We start from the raw sequence: 24,328 nt of genomic DNA, 5'->3' as shown, positions 1-24,328 counted from the left end.
GGTTATTAGCAGGTATTAGTGGTTATTAGCAGTTATTAGGGGTTATTAGCAGTTATTAGGGGTTATTAGCAGTTATTAGGGGTTATTAGCAGTTATTAGTGGTTATTAGCAGTTATTAGGGGTTATTAGCAGTTATTAGTGGTTATTAGCAGTTATTAGGGGTTATTAGCAGTTATTAGGGGTTATTAGCAGTTATTAGGGGTTATTAGCAGTTATTAGTGGTTATTAGCAGTTATTAGGGGTTATTAGCAGTTATTAGGGGTTATTAGCAGTTATTAGGGGTTATTAGCAGTTATTAGTGGTTATTAGCAGTTATTAGGGGTTATTAGCAGTTATTAGGGGTTATTAGCAGTTATTAGGGGTTATTAGCAGTTATTAGTGGTTATTAGCAGGTATTAGTGGTTATTAGCAGGTATTAGTGGTTATTAGCAGTTATTAGGGGTTATTAGCAGTTATTAGTGGTTATTAGCAGTTATTAGTGGTTATTAGCAGTTATTAGGGGTTATTAGCAGTTATTAGGGGTTATTAGCAGTTATTAGTGGTTATTAGCAGGTATTAGGGGTTATTAGCAGTTATTAGTGGTTATTAGCAGTTATTAGTGGTTATTAGCAGTTATTAGTGGTTATTAGCAGTTATTAGTGGTTATTAGCAGTTATTAGGGGTTATTAGCAGTTATTAGGGGTTATTAGCAGTTATTAGTGGTTATTAGCAGGTATTAGTGGTTATTAGCAGGTATTAGTGGTTATTAGCAGTTATTAGGGGTTATTAGCAGTTATTAGTGGTTATTAGCAGGTATTAGTGGTTATTAGCAGTTATTAGTGGTTATTAGCAGTTATTAGTGGTTATTAGCAGTTATTAGTGGTTATTCAGTTACTTGTTCTCTGTAGGTTACAGTTTACACATTAAAATAAGTTACATTGAAGAGATTCTCCACGTCCCGTCCTTATATAAAGATCTTTATTTACAGGTAACACACAAATACTATTCATTGGTGAGATATTTCCTCTTCTTAGCGGTGTTGGTGTATGGATGCCAGCGCCACTCCACCTCTGCCGTGCCCTCATTCTCCAGGGTGCCCAGCTTTATCATGTACACTGCAAAGAGTAACAGCCGGTGATAAGTACGGAGCGCTGACACTGGGGCCCTGATACATCACAGCATTTCACAGGGGTTTCTACATGAAAACCTCTTAGGCTATGTGGCCCCGGGACACTGTACTCGCGGATATATCCGCAGGTTTCCCGCAGCTGATCCCCGGAATCCGCTGCTATACATACCCTGTTTCCCCGAAAATAAGACACTGTCTTATATTTTTTTTTTGCCCTGACAAAAGCGCTAGGTCTCATTTTCATGGGGTGTCTTATTCTCGAGGAGACATGGTTTGGGGTAAGTTTACCCCCCCCCCACAAAAAGCAGACTTCCCCCATCCCAGGATCGTCATACTTACCAGCCCCAGGCGTCTGTATGGCTCCCAGATCCTCCTGTGATCTCCCATCAGGTACGCTGCATGCCTCCCCTGCGTCTGGCTGACATCAGATCACACACATCACTTCTCCCTGCAGCTGTGCTCCCCTGCGTCTGGCTGACATCAGATCACACACACACACCACATCAGATCTCCCTGCAGCTGTGCTCCCCTGCGTCTGGCTGACATCAGATCACACACACACACCACATCACTTCTCCCTGCAGCTGTGCTCCCCTGCGTCTGGCTGACATCAGATCACACACACACACCACATCAGATCTCCCTGCAGCTGTGCTCCCCTGCGTCTGGCTGACATCAGATCACACACACACACATCACTTCTCCCTGTGCCCTCCGGTGGGCGGTCCCAGCAGCTGTGCTGCACGCCGTGCTCCTCTGCCTCCTGCCGACACTCACAGATCCGATTGCATACACACACACACAACATCCAGACACCTCATGATTCCGGCCATGTGATCCTCCGACAGGTCCTGGAAGGTCACTGCACGCACAGTTCGCCGCCGAGAAGCAAGCGATATCGCCGGATGTTGTGAGTGTGTGATCTGATGTGTGTGTGTGTGTGTGTGTGTGTGATCTGATGTGTGATCTGATGTGTGATCTGATGTGTGATTTGATGTGTGTGTGTGTGTGTGATTTGATGTGTGTGTGTGTGTGTGTGTGTGATCTGATGTGTGATCTGATGTGTGATTGTGTGTGTGTGTGATCTGATGTGTGATCTGATGTGTGATTTGATGTGTGTGTGTGTGATCTGATGTGTGATCTGATGTGTGATTGTGTGTGATCTGATGTGTGATCTGATGTGTGATCTGATGTGTGTGTGTGTGTGTGTGTGTGTGTGTGTGTGTGTGTTCCGCTGCAGGACCTTGATGCGCTCACCTGCTCCCGGTCGGCTTCTTGTGAGTATGATCAGCGTTCTTCTTCTGTCTTCTCTCTTCTGGGGGTGCCCGCTGCCTAAAATGAAGTGTCATGCAGTGTCTTTAAGGCTAAGTTTGTTGAGGATAAAGAATTGAGTATCCAAAAATACTTAATTCAGCCATTTCATAGACTCAGTTATATAGTTCAGTAGATGTGAACTAACACACATATTTGTGAATGCTTTTGTTTCTTACTAACATGTATATATGTATATTGTATATTCAGTGTATTTTCCTTAAACTCAGTGTATACTAGGATATATATATATATATATGTATAGCTTGAAGATGGCCACCATTTCCTGTTCTCCACCCAAGACAGATCGACAAAGAAATTCCTGGATCCTAGACTGACCAATCAACGGAGAATATGGAGATCTCTCTACGTCATGAAGCCCTGACTTACGATACTTGATTGGACTAAAACTTTTGTTCACACCCCCTTACTGTTTGGTCTAGAGTTTCTTTCAAACAATAAAGAACACACTTGGTCAAGAGCCAGTCATGGAGATAGACATAACTGACTTTGCTGTGCAGTTATTTTTCATTCTCGTGTGCACACATGACATTTTAATTAGAAGCAGCAGCCGGATATCAAGAGATCCTTTGAGTCTCATCATCATCATCGTCATTCTGACCTTGACAGCTGGCACCCCAGATGGGACTACCGTAAAGGGTGAGTCAGAGCTTCCATTTTCCGGACGTCTGGGGGCTACTCCACAAGTATCCAGGTGTCGCTTGATAGGATTGATCACCCTTCATTTCGCAGGTAACCATCATATACATTGTGTGTGCTGTTTTACCTGTGGATCGAGAGACACCTGGCGAAAGTGGGTGGTCACTAGTCCGGAGAATGGTAGTGCACCGGAGACCTAACGGTGTGACTGTCACCCGCCGGTGGGCTAGAAGGACCCAGTCCCCATAGGGGCTAGGGGTAGGTTGTAAAGTATCCGGCTGTCTGTAATTAGAAATGGGGGGCTTTTTCTTGAGTAGCTGTTTTTATTTGTATAAAGTGTATAGTTGGTCAGGCTTGTGGTTTCTCTGTTTGGTTCTCGGAGAGTTGGTTGTCTGTTGTTGTTCACTGGAGGGAGAGAGGATGGGGGCTGGGGATGCAGCTGCGATGCAGCTGCTGGCTTTTTTCTGTGAGAAAGCGGGGGGGGGGGGGGGGGTTGTCGATCGCCCACTGCCTGCAGTTTTTTTTCTTCTTCACTGAGAGCGAAGAGGCAGACTGCGGGGGTCTGGTTCAGCCCAGGGATATCCATGACAGTCTTTCTATTGAGAACAAAGAATGCGAGGGGGGGGAGCAGAAGCCCACTGAAGCAGCTACATCTTTACATTCTTACACTCAGAGGAAGCAAAAAGGTGGGGGCCATATGTCCACCAGCTGCTTGAGACAGAGCGGAGATCAAGTTACACAGCTCGGTCTCTGCTGTCTTTTAGCTAAGAAGCAAGGGGGGTGGAGGGTGAAGAGGCAGATACCGGGTGTTAAAACAGCGCAGCTCTTTGGAGCGAGGAGAGAGGAGGGGTCAGTGGGCTAATATACAGGAGGTGGCTGCAGCCTTTGTATACTACATTAAGTTGTAATGATTTGAAAGAAAAACAAGTGTTATTTCGGTTTGTATTAGAGAGAAATTAACGGGTTCATGCATTTTTCAGTTTTTTTAACTTGTTTGTTTTTGAACAGAAGTATGAGAACTAGCGATTCCCCTGTGTTGCGGACACAGCCACTGTTTGTTAGATATTAAACATCAGATATTAAATATTGAATATTAAATATTAAATATTGAATATTGAGTGTTGGATAGATAATAGACGAGGCGGGAAGGGTTCTGTTAACTTAAAGTGGATTTAGCGTATTCCCCTGCGGTTAGGCGCATGTCACTGTCTGCGTGGCAGACGAGGCGGGAAAGGAACTCACTGTAGTTAAGGTAAAAGTGTCGGAATTAGCGTATTCCCTTGCGTATTAAACGTGAGTCACTGTTATGAGGCGGTAGGTCTTCATAACGAGACGGGAAAGAATTTCGGTTGGAGCCGGCCGGTCCAATTAAGCACTGTATACTCTGTTCAAAGGATAAATATGTTGTTTTTAGTAGAAGCTGAGAACGCTGTCGCCCTAGTTACAAAAAACGGGAAAAATATAAAGGATTGCAAAAAAGTTGTGTAATATCGTTGGACTACCACTAGATGGCAGGCTGCAACCCATGTATTGAAGTTCAGATTAATCTGTAGTGAGTTTATAATGAAGAACAAAGACCTCATTCACTGTCTGTTGCTGTTTGTAGAATCACTAAATGTGTTTCTCTAGCGGTGCCTCATTGTTCTGCTCTAGAAGTCATCATATCTGGTGCTAATCAAATCTCTCCTTTGTATGCTGGAATGCAAATTTACAGGCACTAAAGAATCCCTGGTTTACTACGTAGTTCCAGCCACTCCCAGTACACCCAGGGAGTCACAACATGGATGCTACACCCGGAAGTCAGGTGCCTGGAACTTCCTGTGGCAGCCGTCTTGCTACACCCACTGATGGCAGTACACCTCATAAGCCACACCCCTCGCAATGGCTCTTTGTTCAAAGCTCTCCACCCATCCCCGGTGGGAGGTGTTCTCTGGTATATATGACTAACACATTTGAATAAGCATAAATAGTATATTTGTTTACTCAGTTATCCCATAAATGCAAGTCAAAGATAAGTAAGTGAAACTTTTACAGAATTGATGTGGAAAGATCTGTTCACATAAAATCAATTGGTATTTTAGAAGTCCTGCAGCATTATATCATAAAATAAAATAGAGGAAGGTAAATATATATATATCTTTGTATTATGTTAGTTAATTTAAAACAAAAATTGTAAACGACTTACCCCTACTGATGTCAAAATGTATCAAATCCATTTGTAAAAAAGGAATTAGGAAAAATGTATAATGCATTCAATGTAGATATGGGTAATGGATGTGTTCCCTGCTACGTCTTTGTTATAACAAAGGATGAGTTTTTTTTCCTTCTTCCTCTCTCACTTTTAAGAAGTAAGAATGGAATGTGTCTCTCTCCAATAGTGACGTAAGTTTGGTTTAACCCTTAGAGTTCAGGGTTTCCCATTTTTAGTTTGCTGTTTATACCTGAATAGGGAATATTAAATTTTATGGGATGTGCGATATAATTTGTGTTGTTTTGTGTTTAATGGCGATTTATTTGAACAATATATTTTTATTTTGTGACTATCACCTTTTCTGTTTTTACGATTATTTCTAAACCATTCATATATTTTTTGCCAGTTAGTCGCCCAGTCACAGCTGTCATTTCATCATGTCTCAGTCGTTTCTACTATGAAAGGTTTTTCTTTTCTTTATGGATACAGTGTTGTTTATTGTAAAGTTTTAAAATTTCCCAGTAATGTATATTGTTGTGAGATGTACGTTATTTTCAGTGTTTGTTCATTTTAGGTTTTAGTATGTGGCTAATTTATTACCTGCTGTTTTATCTTTTCTTTTAGGGAATACCAGTATAAAAATGTTGAATTTTGCCATATTGGTAAATAAACAATTAAACAAGGGGGGAATAAGGTATTAATTATATTCTCCAGTTTCTTGGAGGGTGCAGCAGGCATATTAGATAGGTTTTGAAGCTGACCTTTTTCCCATAAGTTATGTTTATTAGATTACTATGAGGTATATCTGTTAACTGAAATAGGAAAGTCTTGTCTTATATGTTTATTTGTTTATTTGTTTGTTTATTTATTTAGTATTCTCAGTCATGTGAAGTATAGATGACCACTAACTGTATTATGATCAGAGATGAAGTTATAAGAATGATCTAATGTATATTTTTTAGTTTTTGTTTTTATAGATGAAACCAGATGGTGGTCGATTCTGCACTGGATATGCTGCTGTTTACACCACATGAGGTAGTCTAAATTCGACCACTCCCTCCAATCCTATTGATACAGGAGACAGTGATGCATTAAATGCCCTCTCTAGATGGGTAGAACAGGAGTGGGTAAGAGTCTTTAGAGGTGTATGTAGGTTGTAGATTTTTTTTCCTGTTGTCAAATGAATTAGGTATGCCGAAAAGAAAGTCTAGATCTGAGCTGATGGATTCGGATGAAGATCCTTGCACAGGTGCAGCTGACCAAGAAGCAGTGAACGGGCCTAGAGTTGAGAGTCTTTCACCAATACCGACCATGCCTTGGTGACATTGGTCACGTCAGTGACTTCTGTCACTCCTTGTGTTCTTAAATCCCTACAGGAACAAGCGATACAACAAGGAATGGATTGTGACATGCAGGGAGCCAGCTGACTGAGGAAGGTCTGTGGACAAAGGGTGGTAAGCTTTCTCTGCCATGAGAGCTCTTCTTAATGATGGCCCAGGTAACATCTGTGAAAGACAATTGTCAGCGTGTGCTTTGGTGACACCGGGTTCAGTACCCAGGTGGGCAGATTCACCCAGTCTTGTGAGACAATTGCCTAGAACGAAGTGAGAAAAAAACTGTAAAGAGTCCGTAGAAACACCCTGCACCTACTCTACCCATTCTTAGAGACTGCAAACTGATTATAGATGTATATCATGAGCACGTTGTATGCAAGTCTGTGCGTGTTGTGTAAATTTCTCTCCAGGTTTGGTCAGAGGCATTCCAGTGCAGAAAACGACATTATTGTTGAGAAGCACATGAAGGTGGTATGTAAGAAAAATGTGTTTACAAAAAGTGTATATTTTATAGAAAAGTGGAAACTAGTAAATCGTGTACAAAATGTATATGTTTTGTTTTCTTTTTCCAATAAGCAGGTCTTTATGTAAGATGTTTTTTGGTTTAGCATAGACATGTATATTTTTATATAATTGATTGAATAGTGTGATAATCAGGTGTATTTTATAATTCCAGATCTTAAATCAGAGCTATTAGCATATGGTCTCCAGGCAGGAGACTGATTGATCCTAAAGGACAAGCGAGAAAGAGCCATGAGTCAACACTAGAGGAGCTGATCCAACCACAGAAACATCTATGGATCCACACCTCGCATTGTAGAAGGGTTAATCAACCAGAGCTGCACTGAGCGTTCTGCTCATACTTATCCTTTTCAGAAAACCCTGTACAGTTTTAGACCAGTATTGCCAGAACAGTTAGAAGAGAGGACTTAGAGAACCTTGAGACATGGGAAAGTCCAACTACAAAGGGTGAGGACTCGCCTAGGAGTCCTTGGTCTCAAACCGGTGAAGAAAACCCCTTTCCCCTTTCCGCCCATGTTTCAACGTTCAGTTAGGCAGGTTTTTCAACAGATCTTCCTACCTCTCTTCCTAAGGGAACATAGTACCCTTAGAATTCAGAAATGGCAGAAGTAAGTCTTTAGGGGGGACTGTTGAGGATAAAGAATTGAGTATCCAAAAATACTTAATTCAGCCATTTCATAGACTCAGTTATATAGTTCAGTAGATGTGAACTAACACACATATTTGTGAATGCTTTTGTTTCTTACTAACATGTATATATGTATATTGTATATTCAGTGTATTTTCCTTAAACTCAGTGTATACTAGGATATATATATATATGTATAGCTTGAAGATGGCCACCATTTCCTGTTCTCCACCCAAGACAGATCGACAAAGAAATTCCTGGATCCTAGACTGACCAATCAACGGAGAATATGGAGATCTCTCTACGTCATGAAGCCCTGACTTACGATACTTGATTGGACTAAAACTTTTGTTCACACCCCCTTACTGTTTGGTCTAGAGTTTCTTTCAAACAATAAAGAACACACTTGGTCAAGAGCCAGTCATGGAGATAGACATAACTGACTTTGCTGTGCAGTTATTTTTCATTCTCGTGTGCACACATGACATTTTAATTAGAAGCAGCAGCCGGATATCAAGAGATCCTTTGAGTCTCATCATCATCATCATCGTCATTCTGACCTTGACAAGTTCACATTTCCGCTAAAATCTATCAGTCACAATCCGCTGCTCTTGTAAACAGCGGAATCCGTTTAGCGGATTCCGCTGCTCCCATAGACTTGTATGAGCAGCCAATTGTGACTGATGATGCTGCGTTGCACCCTCCGCCCGACTGATCAGTCGTGGAACGACTGACCGCCGGGCGGGGGGAACGCAGCATGTAACGTTTTTTGAGCAGCGAGATCCGTCGGATTTCGCTGCGCATGCTCTCTGGCTCCCTGCACACGTCACCAGCTTTGGTTGGTTACCCGATATTTACCCTGGTTACGGTGCAAGGAGCCAGCGCTAAGCGGTGTAGGCCCGTAACCAAGGTAAATATCGGGTAACCAAGGTAAACATCGGGTGCTTTGCTGTTACCCGATATTTAGGCTGGTTACGTGTGCAGGGAGGCCGACACTTCCCCGCTCGGCCCCGCCCCCTCCCGCACTCCGCACATGTATGTACACACACACACACACACACACACCTGTCCCCAGCCATGCAGACAAGCACTGCCACTGACACCCTCGTCTGGCCCCGCCCCCTGCTCGGCTCCGCCCCCTCCCGCACTTTGCATGTGCACACACACATACATACATGCACATACACACATTCACACATACACTCACCTGTCCCCAGCCATGCAGATCGCAGCACTTTCACTGACATCCTCAGCGCCTGGCCCCGCCCCCCGCTCGGCTCTGCCCCCGAACTCCGCCCCCCGCACACAACGGAATCCGACAAAGAATTCTGTTCTTTGTCATCCGTTGTATAGCGTTGAACAGCGCATCAGTCACATGCGTCAAGTGACGCATGTGACTGATACAAATCAACGGAAATGTGAACTTAGCCTTACTCTTTCACCGCTGCATGACACTTCATTATTGACCGTGGCTAGGTCTTATTTTCAGGGGATGTCTTATATTAAAGCTTCCCTGAAAACTCCTGGTAGGTCTTATTTTCGGGGGAGATCTTATTTTTGGGGAAACATGGTAGCTGCGGGATTCCAGTGAATTATCTGCGGTAAACCTGCGGATATTCATGCTGCTTACCTGCAGAAGTCCCGGCCTCTATCTCCATAGTGGGACATCCGCAGATATTTCTGCAGGAATAATTGACATGCAGTTACATGCAGCTGTGGGACATCTGCATCATATTCTGCAGCCGCACATACCGCAGCATGGACACAGCACTCCCCATGTCCCATAGGATAACATGGGGAGTGTCTGTACTTGCTAAAACCTCCGGATTTATCTAGAAAATCCAGATAAATCCGCAGGTTTTCAGCAGCAAAATCCACTGGTACAGAGTCCCGTGGGCACAAAGCCTTAATCTGTGAAGAGTCGGACGATCGTATAACTCGGACGGGGATTGCAGGCTTGGACTGGCCGGCGGCTCTCCCCACCAAAGAGTGACTGCTGCATAGAGGAGCATGAGGCCGTTGTGCTCGGGTGGGGAGAGCCGCCGGCCAGTCCAAGCCTGCCATCCCCGTCCGACTCTTCCCTTAGTGACAGTGGTTTGCGACAAATTCATCAAACTATTTGCTGCTTTTTAAGGCCCTGTGCACACGCCTCGGCTTTTACCACAGATTTGCTGCAGAAAATGTTTTTAACATTGCTACAGTCATTCCCCAGCAAAACCTATGGGTTTAAAAAAAATGCTGCGGTTTTTTTATACCTGTGGAATTAATGTGCATGTCACTTCTTTTCCGCAGGCACCTGCAGTTTTTGCCATAGATAATGGTAAAACTCCGCAGGGACCAATCTGCGGAAAAACAGCATGCGGATTTCGTTGCGGTTTTGGTGCGTTTTTTAGCGCAGGTGCGGGATTCTTTCAGAGGGTCCGGATTTTCCCTTAGAAAAAGTCAATGTCTAGTGCGCACAGGGCCTTAAGGTTTCTTTTCAGATTGTTACTGTCATTGCGGCTTCTGCAGACGTCTTACACAAAGTCAGGGAAATAAACTTTTAAATGGTTGGAAAAATTCATCTTAACCCCACTCCAGCCCCCCCTCCCGAGTGATTTTATATACACCAGTTATTTTGGCAATTGTTTTGTGACATTTATTTTTTTTTTTAAACATTAAATTTTTATTAGAACATAAAATCATATTACAACATATTTGTTTGAACAGTGATAATACTTCTCATCCCACCAAGTCATTTGGAAAGGAAGGGGGAGGGGTGATGACATCAGATTGTACCCGTGTGTTACCCGTAATGTTACATTTCCCACTAAAGAGTTGCAGTTTTTTTGCTTTGTGCAAAATTCTTGAATCCCATGTACTATTTTAAGTAGTTTGGGTCAAAAATGTCAGATAAAAAAAGATGAAAAGGGGCGTACAATATACACAAATGATGAATTGGACCATCCCGTCAGAAACCACGTTAAGGGGGAAAAAAAAAATGCTTTTCTGGACCAGAAATTGGGTGATGGGAATCTATGAGCTCAAAAAGCTACTGATCACGTCTGAAGTCTCAGATCTCCGCTATATTGAGGTCACCATCATATTGTAAACACTGCACTTGTAAGGCTAGTTTCACACTTGGGTTGAACGGCATCCGTTGCATAAAGTGGCGCAACGGATCGTACAAAACAACTAACGGAATCTGCTTTTTTTTTTTTTTTTTACAGTTTTACCGGCGGCAGACTATTGTGAACGATCAGCTGATCACTCTCAAAAGCCGGCTGCCGGGCAATCAGCTGATCGCTCTCAAAAGCCGGCTGCCGGGCGATCAGCTGAGCAGTCTCAAAAGCCGGCTGCCGGGCGATCAGCTGAGCAGTCTCAAAAGCCGGCTGCCGGGCGCTCAGCCAATTGCTCTCAAAAGCCGGCTGCCGGGCGCTCAGCCAATTGCTCTCAAAAGCCGGCTGCCGGGCGCTCAGCCAATTGCTCTCAAAAGCCGGCTGCCGGGCGCTCAGCCAATTGCTCTCAAAAGCCGGCTGCCGGGCGCTCAGCCAATTGCTCTCAAAAGCCGGCTGCCGGGCGATCAACTGATTGTTTTGTCTCTCGATGGCCGAACAAAGTTTCTGTGATTAAAAAAAAATGATGAGCATGCGCAGTGAAAAATAAAGGATTCCGCCGCTCAAAAAAACGTCATATGCTGCGTTCCTTTTGCCCAGCGGAAGCAACGCAGCGTCGCCCAGCGGAAGCAACACAGGTCCATCAGTCGCAATCCGTCGTCCATACAAGTCTATGGGAAGCAGCGGAATCAGTTAACGGATTCCGCTGTTTTCTAAAACGGTGGATTGCGACTGAAGGAAAACAACGCAAGTGTGAAACTAGCCTACGAAGCTGAAGACGTGGGCCCAGATCACAGCCCCTCACTAATGGCAATGATCAGTCTGTACCATTTATAGTGCGCAGGACCGGGCAGGCTCTACTCTGTCCAGCCTGAGACCCGCGGATGGCAGACCACTGCTCATCCTACAAGAGATAATCGGATCCTGGCAAAAATCTTTCACTGTTACTCACATTTCATCTCAAACCGAGGCCCAACCTCAGACAACTCAATATTGCGGTGATCGGTCTTCTTGTAGACGTGGTGCCTGCAGGAAGAAGCAGCGGTTATTATGGAGGACCCCGGCACAGTGGGTGCTGATCACCCAGCCCTGGTCCACAGCACGTACCGGAAGGAAATGTAGTCCTCTTGATTTGCAAAAGTTATCACTCGCCTGCTGTCATCCTTGGGCACAGGGAATAAATACTTCATGATATTGGACACCTGGAGGCAGGAAAGGAAAGGTTTAGAAAAGTAACGACTGATGTATATGGTGGTCCAGGAAGCCGGTCTCACCCGCTGTCCAAGCCGCGAGGTGAAGTTGTGGAAGACGAGGTGTGGGTACGCCTCCGACATCGTGCCCAGGTCCGGAATATCGTGCCTCATTACCACGTTACAGAGGGTGAAATATGCGGTCGGCCCAAACGGAAGATGGCAGACGATCAGCCCGTCTAAAGAACAGGAAATGATGTGTGAGTTACTGCGCCCGATACACACAGGTGCAGCAGAGATCCAGATACTTAAAGGGAACTCGTCATCTGATTCACGCTGCTAAGGTCCTGGGCAGGGCGTCTGGCAGCATTATAAGACTTCACGTGAAAGGGCCGACCACAGACTGACCAAACCGGGGCTGATCCGTGACGGCTTCTCTCAGTCCACGACTGACTGATCTCTCCATATACAGACACACGACCCAACAGCCAATAGGATCAGAGGCACAGAGAAGCCACCGGGAACGTGCCTCAGAGTAGTCACCCGAGACGCACGGTCCCCGCCCTGCTCTGCAATGTACCAAACTGTATTTGTGATCTGATCAGCGAGTACAATCTAATCATACATAGTTTTGGGGTCTGCTTTGTTTTTGTTAGCGGCTTTCACACTACGTTTTTTTTAACATGCGTCCTGAACGGTTTTTAACACAAAAACGGATCCAGTGCAAATGCGTTTTCATTTCAATGCATTTGCAATGGACTTGCGACAACATGCGTTCACTTGCGTTTCCGTGCGTTATAATGAGGATCCAGCGACTTGCAGTTTTTTAACTTTTTTCAAAAACGCTCCTTGTAGTGTTTTTGAGCTGCGTCCAAATACTGCAAAATCGCTGGATCCTGACTATACAGCAAACGCATGTGAACGGTGCTATACTGATAGACAGGATCCTGTTTGGCCGGGAAACCAGCCTGGCGTGATCACAGTCTCTCTTGCTCTCTTCTCCACTCTTCTCTGCTCCCCTCTCCTCTCTGCTCCCCTCTCCTCTCCCGTCTCCTCCCAGCTCCCCTCTCCTCCTCTCTGCTCCCCTCTTTTCTTCTCTTCTCCTCTCCCCTCTTCTCCTTTCTCTCCCTCCCCTCTCTTTTCCTCTATCCTCACTCTCCTCTTTTCTTCTCTGCTCTCTCCTCCCCTCTCTTTTCCTCTCTTCTCCTCTCCCTCTTCTCCTTTCTCTCCCTCCCCTCTCTTTCCTCTATCCTCTCTCTCCTCTTTTTTCTTCTCTTCTCTCTCCTCCCGCTCTCCTCTTTCTTTCTTCTCTTCTCTCATCCTCTCTTTTCTTCTTTGCTCTCTCCTCCCCTCTCTTTTTTCCTCTCCCTCTTTCTCTCCCTCCCCTTTCTTTTCCTCTCTCCTCCTCTTTTCTTCTCTGCTCTCTCCTACCCTCTTTTCCTCTCTTCTCCTCTCCCCTCCTTTCTCTCCCTCCTCTCTTTTCCTCTAGCCTCTCTCTCCTCCTCTTTCTTCTCTGCTCTCTCTCCCCTCTCCTTTTTTCTTCCCCTCTCTCCTCTCTTTTCCTCTATCCTCTTTCTTCTCTGCTCTCTCCTCCCCTCTCTCCTCTATTTTCCTCTTCCCCTTTCTCCTCCCCCTCTCTTTTCTTTCTTTTCCTCTCTCATCCTCTCTTTTCTTCCTCTCTCCTCCTCCTCTTTTCTTCCTCTCTTTCTCTCTCCTCCTCTCTTTTCTTCCTCTCTCCTCCTCCTCTTTTCTTCCTCTCTTTTTCTCTCCTCCTCTCTTTTCTTCCTCTCTCCTCCTCTCTTTCTCTCTCCTCCTCTTTTCTTCCTCTCTCCTCCTCCTCTTTTTCTTCCTCCCCTCCTCCTCCTCTTTTCTTCCTCTCCCTCCTCTCTCTCTCTCCTCCTCTCTTCCTCTCTCCTCCTCTCTCTCACTCCTCCTCTCTCTCTCTCTCCTCCTCTCTCTCTCTCTCCTCCTCTCTTCCTCTCTCCTCCTCTCTTCCTCTCTTCCTCTCTCTTCCTCTCTCCTCCTCTCTTCTTCCTCTCTCCTCCTCTCTTCTTCCTCTCTCCTCCTCCTACTCTTCTTCTCCTCTCTCTCCTCCTCTCTTCTTCCTCTCCTCCTCCTCTCTCTCCTCCTCCTCTCTCTCTCTCTCTCTCTCTCTCTCCTCTCTTTCCTTCCTCTCTCCTCCTCTCTTCTCTCTCCTCCTCTCTTTCTCTCTCCTCTCTTTCTCTCTCCTCCTCTCTTTCTCTCTCCTCCTCTCTTTCTCTCTCCTCCTCTCTTTCTCTCTCCTCCTCTCTTTCTCTCTCCTCCTCTCTTTCTCTCTCCTCCTCTCTTTCTCTCTCCTCCTCTTTTCTTCCTCTCTCCTCCTCTTTTCTTCCTCTCTCCTCCTCTTTTCTTCCCCTCCTCTTTTCTTCCTCTCTCCTCCTCCTCCTCTTTACTGCCTCTCTCTCCTCCTCCTCTTTACTGCCTCTCTCTCCTCCTCCTCCTCTTTTCTTACTCTCTCCTCCTCCTCTTTTCTTACTCTCTCCTCCTCCTCTTTTCTTACTCTCTCCTCCTCCTCTTTTCTTACTCTCTCCTCCTCCTCTTTTCTTCCTCCCCTCCTCCTCCTCTTTTCTTCCTCTCCTCCTCTCTCTCTCTCTCCTCCTCTCTTCCTCTCTCCTCCTCTCTCTCTCTCTCCTCCTCTCTCTCTCTCTCCTCCTCTCTCTCTCTCTCCTCCTCTCTCTCTCTCTCCTCCTCTCTCTCTCTCTCCTCCTCTCTCTCTCTCTCCTCCTCTCTTCCTCTCTCCTCCTCTCTTCCTCTCTTCCTCTCTCTTCCTCTCCCTCTCTTCTTCCTCTCTCCTCCTCTCTTCTTCCTCTCTCCTCCTCCTCTCTTCTTCCTCTCTCCTCCTCCTCTCTTCTTCCTCTCTCCTCCTCCTCTCTTCTTCCTCTCCTCCTCCTCTCTCTCCTCCTCTCTCTCTCCTCTCTTTCCTTCCTCTCTCCTCCTCTCTTTCTCTCTCCTCCTCTCTTTCTCTCTCCTCCTCTCTTTCTCTCTCCTCCTCTCTTTCTCTCTCCTCCTCTCTTTCTCTCTCCTCCTCTCTTTCTCTCTCCTCCTCTCTTTCTCTCTCCTCCTCTCTTTCTCTCTCCTCCTCTCTTTCTCTCTCCTCATCTCTTTCTCTCTCCTCATCTCTTTCTCTCTCCTCCTCTTTTCTTCCTCTCTCCTCCTCTTTTCTTCCTCTCTCCTCCTCTTTTCTTCCTCTCTCCTCCTCTTTTCTTCCTCTCTCCTCCTCTTTTCTTCCTCTCTCCTCCTCTTTTCTTCCTCTCTCCTCCTCTTTTCTTCCTCTCTCCTCCTCTTTTCTTCCTCTCTCCTCCTCCTCCTCTTTACTGCCTCTCTCTCCTCCTCCTCTTTACTGCCTCTCTCTCCTCCTCCTCCTCTTTTCTTACTCTCTCCTCCTCCTCTTTTCTTACTCTCTCCTCCTCCTCTTTTCTTACTCTCTCCTCCTCCTCTTTTCTTACTCTCTCCTCCTCCTCTTTTCTTACTCTCTCCTCCTCCTCCTCTTTTCTTCCTCTCTCCTCCTCCTCTTTTCTTCCTCTCTCCTCCTCCTCCTCCTCCTCTTTTCTTCCTCTCTCCTCCTCCTCCTCCTCTTTTCTTTCTCTTTCCTCCTTCTCTCTTTCTCTCTCCTCCTGTTCTCCTCTCTCTCCTCCTCCTCTTCTTCCTCTCTCCTCCCCTCTCTTTTCTTCCTCTCTCCTCTCTCTTTTGCCCCCAGCTGCGTCTGAATTTCCAGTGTCACGATCAGTTCCCCTCACTCCCGATCATGACTCCAATACCCGCCCATAAACTTCAAGTGACAGGATCCTGTAAAATAGCACTTGCTTTTCTCTTTAGAAAAACAGGATTCGCTTTTGCAGCAAAAAAGCGTTCATGAGGCGTGCTAAAAACCGTAGTGTGAAAGCCGCAGCCACCCCCGATCACTGGTAGTGTGGATTCCACCAGAGAGATCAGTGATCACCTACAATCTGGGAGAGCTCAGCAGCAAATGTGTCATTTCCCTGCAGCAGCTCCTAGAGGCCACACTAAGTATTACACCACTTTCATTGCAATCAATAGACGCCTGTGTAATGTACAGCCGTGCCCAGTCCTCCAAGGTAAAATGTTCTTCACTGCTGCTCTCTGCTAGCCCGGAGAATGGGGGTCCTTAAAAGGGTATTCCTATGGCAAATCCCCGCCACTGGAACGTGGTCCTGGGGTGTCCATTAGCCGACAGCGCAGGACTGAAGGGGAAGATATGAGCGTACAACATGTTCGCTAGATTACTGCAGAGAAAGGTGGGCTCGTGTCTCACGTCTGTGGAATGAGGCTAGGGAGCAGTTCACATCAGGCAGATAAGCTCACTTTTCCGGCTGCACGGACCTTTACAGATCACAATGATCCCCATCATCCCTACCAGAATCACAGACCACCTATCTGTGACGATATCAGCAGTAACACTGTATGATGCCACTGTTATGGGGTCCTCCTGCTCACCCGGCATGCCTCTGTGCTCGTGGACGATGACCAGTGACCTCGTTGGCTTTGCAGGCCCGGACCAGCGCTCCCATCTCGTGCTTGCCTCTGTTCATGCGCTGAGCATTGGGGAACACCAACTTTAACTCCTAGAGAACAACAAGAGTGTAAGATCACACGATAGCGCCTCGTCCTGACGGCATGCTGGGAGTTGTAGTCTGTTGCGTGTTTGCATCTTATTACTTTATTTTTCGGATTATAAGGCACAAATTTGGGAGGAAAATAAAAGGTGCGTCTTATCCGAATGTAGCTTATCGGGAGGTGGTGGAGCATGGTCACAGGAGGCAGGGCAATGCTGCGGGCGCCGTGCTAGTGCTCATTGCGGGCAAAGAGGCAGGGGCCATCCTGAAAATGGCGGCGGTGCGGGCTTCAAATAATGGCGCATGCGCAGATGGAGCTCTCGGCTCAAGATCTCATTGGCGCATGCGCCGCCTCCGGTCCACTGATCTCCCAGCAGTGAACCTAAGGAAAATGGCGCGTGCACGATAAGATCTCGGCTTCTCATTGAGCGGAGAGCTAAATCTGTGCACACGCCGACTCCAGCCGCCATTTCCTTGAAGCCCGCACCGCAGACAGTTTCTGGATGTTCCCTGGCTTACAGCATCTGGTACAGCCACCGCACCGCCCGCAGCATCACCCTACTTCACCACCGCCCCTGCCTCTTGTGGCCCCCCTCTCCCACTGGTAAGACACTGGATTTTAAGACGGACCCCATTTTTTTCCCCCTAAATTTGGGGTGCGTCTTATAAAACGAAAGTATATATTTGGGGTCAAGTCTTGCTACATTACGCCCTGATATTTTGGAGACGTGACCCATGGATGCCGTCAGGGTTGGGTTGTGGTGGTCTTTTTGAGTTTGGGAGTTGTACCCCGTTTCCACAAGTCGGGGTGCACTGCCCTGTGCCAGATACCTTAGCAAACATTTTGAGTCGTGAACTGGGGTCCCTTGAGGTTGTGATCATGACCTTTGGATCCTCCACGCCGGCCCACTTATACTCATCGTCCATGTGCGAGGACACTCCTGAGAAGGCAACAGATCTGTGTTATGATGCGACGCAGACGTGTGCACGCCAGGTCATGCTGGGTCTTGTAGTCCCCGCTCTTACCTTCACCACCTTCATCATCAAACTCGAGCTGTTTCTGGAGAGTGAGGGCCTCTCTGCGGATCTCTGTGGGGATGAGCCTGTTTTCTGTGGATATAGAGGGGGGTCAGTGTCTGGATCCGGCACGCTCCGTGTCTGAGCTCTACCACGGTGGCACTAACCTTCGAGCGCTCGTTTTAGCCACTGCTTCTTGTCTTCTATGCTGTGCTGTTTGGCCTCCTGGGCCTTCCGGTACAGGTACTCCCTGCGTAGACGAGCCTCCCTGCGCAGCTACAGACAACGGAGGATTAGTCACTGGGCTGTATACATACATAGCGGAGCGAGCAGGGGTCTCTGTGGGGGCAATTATGGCCATCGCTAAGTGGAAGCCCGGCCTGATACCGGTGTAATATGTGGAGTCTCGGGGCATGAGCGCGGCTAGGAGGAGTGTGACTGGAGCACAGTATATAATATACAAAGGATAAGGCTGCACATCAAACATAGATAATGGTATAATGCCTCAAGCATATGGAAAAATATTGGAATATGCAATGAAAAATGCTACTTGCCAATTTGAACATGTGAATAATGAATTGCATACCTGCTATGAATATTAGGAAAAAGGAGATATTTAGCAATCGCATTGATCAATGTAACTGAGCCCCAAAGCCTCGTCAAGGCATATCTCTATATTGGGGTCCCTAGCTCTGTGACCCTAACTGTGTGTCATCTCATTGCAATTAAAAACTGCTGTGGGTGGAGAGGGGTAACTAAGGACTTTCTTATATAGGAGATGGAAAAAACATGGCCGAAAGGGGCGGAGCTGTGTTCACATTCAGAAAAAAAACTACATATAACTGAATAGGATAACTGAAGTGAGCACTAATATATATATTATGAGTGCAAGCCAAAAAATACATACTATACAAAGGATAAGGCTGCACATCAAACATACAAATCAAACATTTTGGCTTGCACTCATAATATATATATTAGTGCTCACTTCAGTTATCCTATTCAGTTATATGTAGTTTTTTTTCTGAATGTGAACACAGCTCCGCCCCTTTCGGCCATGTTTTTTCCATCTCCTATATAAGAAAGTCCTTAGTTACCCCTCTCCACCCACAGCAGTTTTTAATTGCAATGAGATGACACACAGTTAGGGTCACAGAGCTAGGGACCCCAATATAGAGATATGCCTTGACGAGGCTTTGGGGCTCAGTTACATTGATCAATGCGATTGCTAAATATCTCCTTTTTCCTAATATTCATAGCAGGTATGCAATTCATTATTCACATGTTCAAATTGGCAAGTAGCATTTTTCATTGCATATTCCAATATTTTTCCATATGCTTGAGGCATTATACCATTATCTATGTTTGATGTGCAGCCTTATCCTTTGTATAGTATGTATTTTTTGGCTTGCACTCATAATATATATATTAGTGCTCACTTCAGTTATCCTATTCAGTTATATGGAGCACAGTATAGACCAGAGAGGACCGTGCTCGGCCACCGCTCCGGCCAATCTCCTAAGACCCCTGTAATATGGCACAGACCCGAGCAATGGCCCAGTATCAGCCAGTGAGAAGTAGCCATGGACACACAGGGCAGCGACACTCTGCAAACAGCCTCATCTGTACGGGGCGCAACGTCCCCCCAACATCCATCATATACGTACGGCGCAGGCTCCGTCCTCAGCGGGTGACACCACCGAGACTGGAGCGAGCGCTGTTTAACTACTTAGATGCTGAGGTGAAAGGTGAGCCGACATCTATGTAGTTATGGGGGTCCTGTCAGTCCACTGTGGGCCCCTGCAGCGGGGAGGCTCCATTCCAGACTTTTGTAATGGGGGGGGCTCATGTAAAATGGAGATCATGTGATCAGGTTTAGGAGGCAACATCCGGGAGTGTGAGCTCAGCTCTGCTACATCTGTGTAACACGAGGACACCGGGGGCCGCGCAGTCCCGGCCCTCTACAGACGGGGATGTCCCTCCACACAGGGAGACCCCCTGAACAGACGTGGGACCCCCCTCTACACACAGAGACCCCCTGTAGAGACCCGGGACCCCCCTCTACACACGGAGACCCCCTGTACGGGGACCCCCCTCTACACACGGTGACCCCCTGTACGTGGACACCCCTCTACACACGGAGACCCCCTGTACGGACGTGGGACCCCCCTCTACACACGGAGACCCCCCTCTACACACGGAGACCCCCCCTCTACACACGGAGACCCCCCCTCTACACACGGAGACCCCCCCTCTACACACGGAGACCCCCCCTCTACACACGGAGACCCCCCTCTACACACGGAGACCCCCCTCTACACACGGAGACCCCCTGTACGGATGTGGTACACCCCCTCTACACAGAGACCCCCTGTATGGACGTGAGACCCCTTGTACAGACGCAAGACCCCCCTCTACACACGGAGACCCCCTGTAGAGACGTGGGACCCCCCTCTACAGACGCGGGACCCCCCTCTCCACACGGAGACCCCCTGTACAGACGTGGGACCCCCCTCTACACACGGAGACCCCCTGTACAGACGTGGGACCCCCCTCTACACACGGAGACCCCCTGTACGGATGTGGGACCCCCCTCTACACACGGAGACCCCCTGTACGGATGTGGGACCGCCCTCTACACACGGAGACCCCCTGTACAGATACAGATAGAGATATAAATAAAACCCCTCTACAGACAGGGACCCTCCTCTATATATGGGGGCATCCTCTACATAAAAGGGGACAACTCAAAACATACAGGCCCCCCTTCTGTATGTATGGGACACCTCTGTATACGGGGCATCACCCCGCAGCCTGTACTCACTATGGTTCCGGCCGGTTCTCACACGTGGAAACGATCACTACAACTTCCCCGTCCTGCCGACCAATCCGCAACCAGAGATCAGATGCCCTCAGTAAACATGGCTCCCCCCAGTCGCACCATATCCGGAAGTGACGCAAGAGGAGGATGACTACTTCCGGGTTGGGAAGGTCATGTGAGAAGATAATGTCAGAAGGAGAGGAGCTGATTATGGGGACTGAGAACAGATAATACAGGGAGGAAAAGATGTCTGTGCGGCCGGAGAGAGGAGCTCACACCATACAGCGCAGCACACAGTATCACACAGGAGAGGATTAGATACACAGCTCAGCAGACAGTATCACACAGGAGAGGATTAGATACACTGCTCAGCACACAGTATCACACAGGAGAGGATTAGATACACAGCTCAGCACACAGTATCACACAGGAGAGGTTTAGATACACAGCTCAGCAGACAGTATCACACAGGAGAGGATTAGATACACAGCTCAGCACACAGTATCACACAGTAGAGGATTAGATACACAGCTCAGCAGACAGTATCACACAGGAGAGGATTAGATACACAGCTCAGCAGACAGTATCACACAGGATAGGATTAGATACACAGCTCAGCAGACAGTATCACACATGAGAGGATTAGATACACAGCTCAGCACACAGTATCGCACAGGAGAGGATTAGATACACAGCTCAGCAGACAGTATCACACAGGATAGGAATAGATACAAAGCTCAGCAGACAGTATCACACAGGATAGGATTAGATACACAGCTCAGCAGACAGTATCACACAGGAGAGGATTAGATACACAGCCCAGCAGACAGTATCACATAGGAGAGGATTAGATACACTGCTCAGCAGACAGTATCACACAAGAGAGGATTAGATACACTGCTCAGCAGACAGTATCACACAGCAGAGGATTAGATACACTGCTCAGCAGACAGTATCACACAGGAGAGGATTAGATACACAGCTCAGCAGACAGTATCACACAGGAGAGGCTTAGATACACAGCTCAGCAGACAGTATCACACAGGAGAGGATTAGATACACAGCCCAGCAGACAGTATCACACAGGATAGGATTACATACACAGCGCAGCACACAGTATCACACAGGAGAGGATTAGATACACAGCCCAGCAGACAGTATCACACAGGAGAGGATTAGATACACTGCTCAGCAGACAGTATCACACAGGAGAAGATTAGATACACAGCCCAGCAGACAGTATCACACAGGAGAGGATTAGATACACAGCTCAGCAAACAGTATCAAACAGGAGAGGATTAGATACACAGCTCAGCAGACAGTATCACACAGGAGAGGATTAGATACACAGCTCAGCACACAGTATCACACAGGAGAGGATTAGATACACAGCTCAGCACACAGATCACACAGGAGAGGATTAGATACACAGCTCAGCACACAGTATCACACAGGAGAGGATTAGTGTGACGACATGGACTCTCATGGGTTAAAGTTTCTTAAAATCCAGCCAGACAGCATGATAGATTGTCTATAGATGGGGGAGAAGTCCCTCATTGTTTTTACAAGACTCTTGTTGACTCAATGTAATTGTGTTGGCCACTGAAAGCTAGACGTATTGTTCTCCAGACATTTCCAGTAACCATTGTATTGTAGTTGTGTATTGATAATGTAATTACCTTAGTAGCCATTGTCTAGTCGGTGACTCCCAGTTTACATGTACACCCTCAGTCTTTCTACCCATATCATTTAAATGAACATTGTCTATGCAGCTTGAGATTCATCCAATGGGAGAGGTGATCTTGTCCAACCAATCGATGAGGACGCAGTGTATCTAAGTGGAAGGCTGTGGCTATAAAAGGGACTTCTTTAAGCCACCAGGGTTGATGAAGGTTGATGGATCCAGTCTAAGCTCTTTGGAGCTGACTAGAGGATCAGGATATCTTATGGCTTCAATCTAGGGACTCCGGATCCGGTTGGAGACCATATCCACAGCCTAGGTATTTCGACTCCGGCTGCCAGGATTGTAACATCATACCAGGACTACCTAAGGAGGACACTCAGGTTGGGACAATCCGGTCACCTGGCTACAGACTTTACAGACCTCATACAGCTTCCTAAATCTGGCGTTATTCTGGTCACGGTGGGTGCCCGCCAAAAGCGGGGTGCTGCTGGACTGGAGTGAGTAGCCCTGGAACCTGTGAGGCATGGACATTCTAAATCCCTGGTGAGCCAGCGGAAGGGTGAGACTCTGTTGCCTGTTACATTTGTGTGTTTTGCTGGTTATGTGTTATGTGCCGTTAATTGTTTGGGGATCCAATAAAGTCTAATTATTGTGGTTCCCTCACCCTGTGTTGTCTGAGTAGTGTTACGCCCAGGGTTAAGGAGGCCGGCGTTCAGTTGGGATGAGCCCTGAGCCACGCTGTCTTTCTAAAGGCGGCGGGTTTTAGTGGACGAGAGCACCCACTGAGCCCCGTGTCTCCACAATTGGTGGCAGCGGTGGGATACTACTCAGCCTGGTTTACCCAGGGGAGCTGCAGTGTACTGGTGTTTTCGGACACCGTCCAGGGCTCAACAACCAGGGAGGCACATAAGCAGGTTTCGGACGCTGCCATGTCCAACCCCACCAGCTCAGCCATGGGACAAGGACCAGAGAGGAGTTACGACCGCAGCAGTAAATGGATGCTACAGGATCTGTGCCAGATGCGAAAGATTGACTACAGGAACACTGACACTCGGTCAGACTTGATCCGGAAATTAGTCTGTTGGGATGCCCAGAATGATGCAGAGGATGATGAGGACACTGCCGTTGTGGTATCAGAGGAGGTAAACCCTGTATCTCATCCTAGATCCAGTGACAGTCTGGAAACAAACCAAACCCAAGCAGACCGAGTCAAGGAATTGTTTACTGCATTGGGGCCTGAAGCTTCAAGGGAAGAGAGGGCTGGTGTTCTGCAATTTGTGTTTGGATTTCCAATTTCCTCACCATCAGCACCTACCTCCAGGATAGACCAGCACCAAGGAAGTCATCTTCGCTACAGGGATGTGCCAGTGTTTAATGATTCCAGCACTGAGATAGATGAACACTTGCAAAACTTTGAGATGCTAATGCGTATGCACCAGGTGCCCACAGATGAGTGGTCCAAATACCTGTGGACAAGCTTGCCGGTCCGGGCCCAGGAGGCTGTCCGATCACTTGGGCCTCAGGACTGCTTGGACTACGGAATTATTAAGGACACTTTGTTGGCCCTTTTTACCATAACACCCGAGAGACATCGCACTAAGTTCCGGACTATGTCTCGCCAGGGTGTCTCGTACGTCGAATTTGGCAGTCAACTCCGACGACACTGTAATCGCTGGCTCGATGGTCGGGCTGCCCACTCCGCTGCTGCCCTCCGTGATGTGATAGTGCTTGAACAGCTGCTGGTGCAGATGGACCCGGAAATCCGAGAATGGGTAGCTGACAGGAAGCCCGACACCCCAGAGCAAGCAGCGCGATTGGCTGACGAATTTACAGCCAACCGACCCAGCTGGAGGCCCAATAGGTCCCTCAACCATGGATCCAAGCGACCCCCAGACTCACGTGCTGGACTAACTCGTTACCCCACAGAAGCCCCAACAAGACAAAGGTTTACCAACAGGGTGGGTGACTTGTCTAACCCACGGCGCTGTTATACGTGTGGGCGCCTTGGACACATGGCCAAAGAGTGTCTACAAAACCGGGGCCCCATGCCTGGAGCCCGTCTACCAGTCAACATATGCCGAGATGAACCAACGAGACCTGAGGAATGCTACTCCCGAGAAACACCAATAGCTGAGGAAGTGGTTTATCCAGTCC

At 47.3% G+C, this 24,328-nt stretch overlaps 1 pseudogene; it reads right to left on the bottom strand.

Moving 5' to 3' along the window:
• Positions 1-940: 940 nt before the first annotated feature.
• On the bottom strand, positions 941-20,488 carry LOC142259774 (U3 small nucleolar ribonucleoprotein IMP4-like; annotated as a pseudogene).
• Positions 20,489-24,328: the final 3,840 nt, after the last annotated feature.

The sequence above is a fragment of the Anomaloglossus baeobatrachus genome (genome assembly GCF_048569485.1).
Source record: "Anomaloglossus baeobatrachus isolate aAnoBae1 chromosome 9 unlocalized genomic scaffold, aAnoBae1.hap1 SUPER_9_unloc_4, whole genome shotgun sequence".
In the NCBI taxonomy this organism is placed as follows: Eukaryota; Metazoa; Chordata; class Amphibia; order Anura; family Aromobatidae; genus Anomaloglossus; species Anomaloglossus baeobatrachus.
This window is presented reverse-complemented; position numbering and strand designations above follow the sequence as displayed.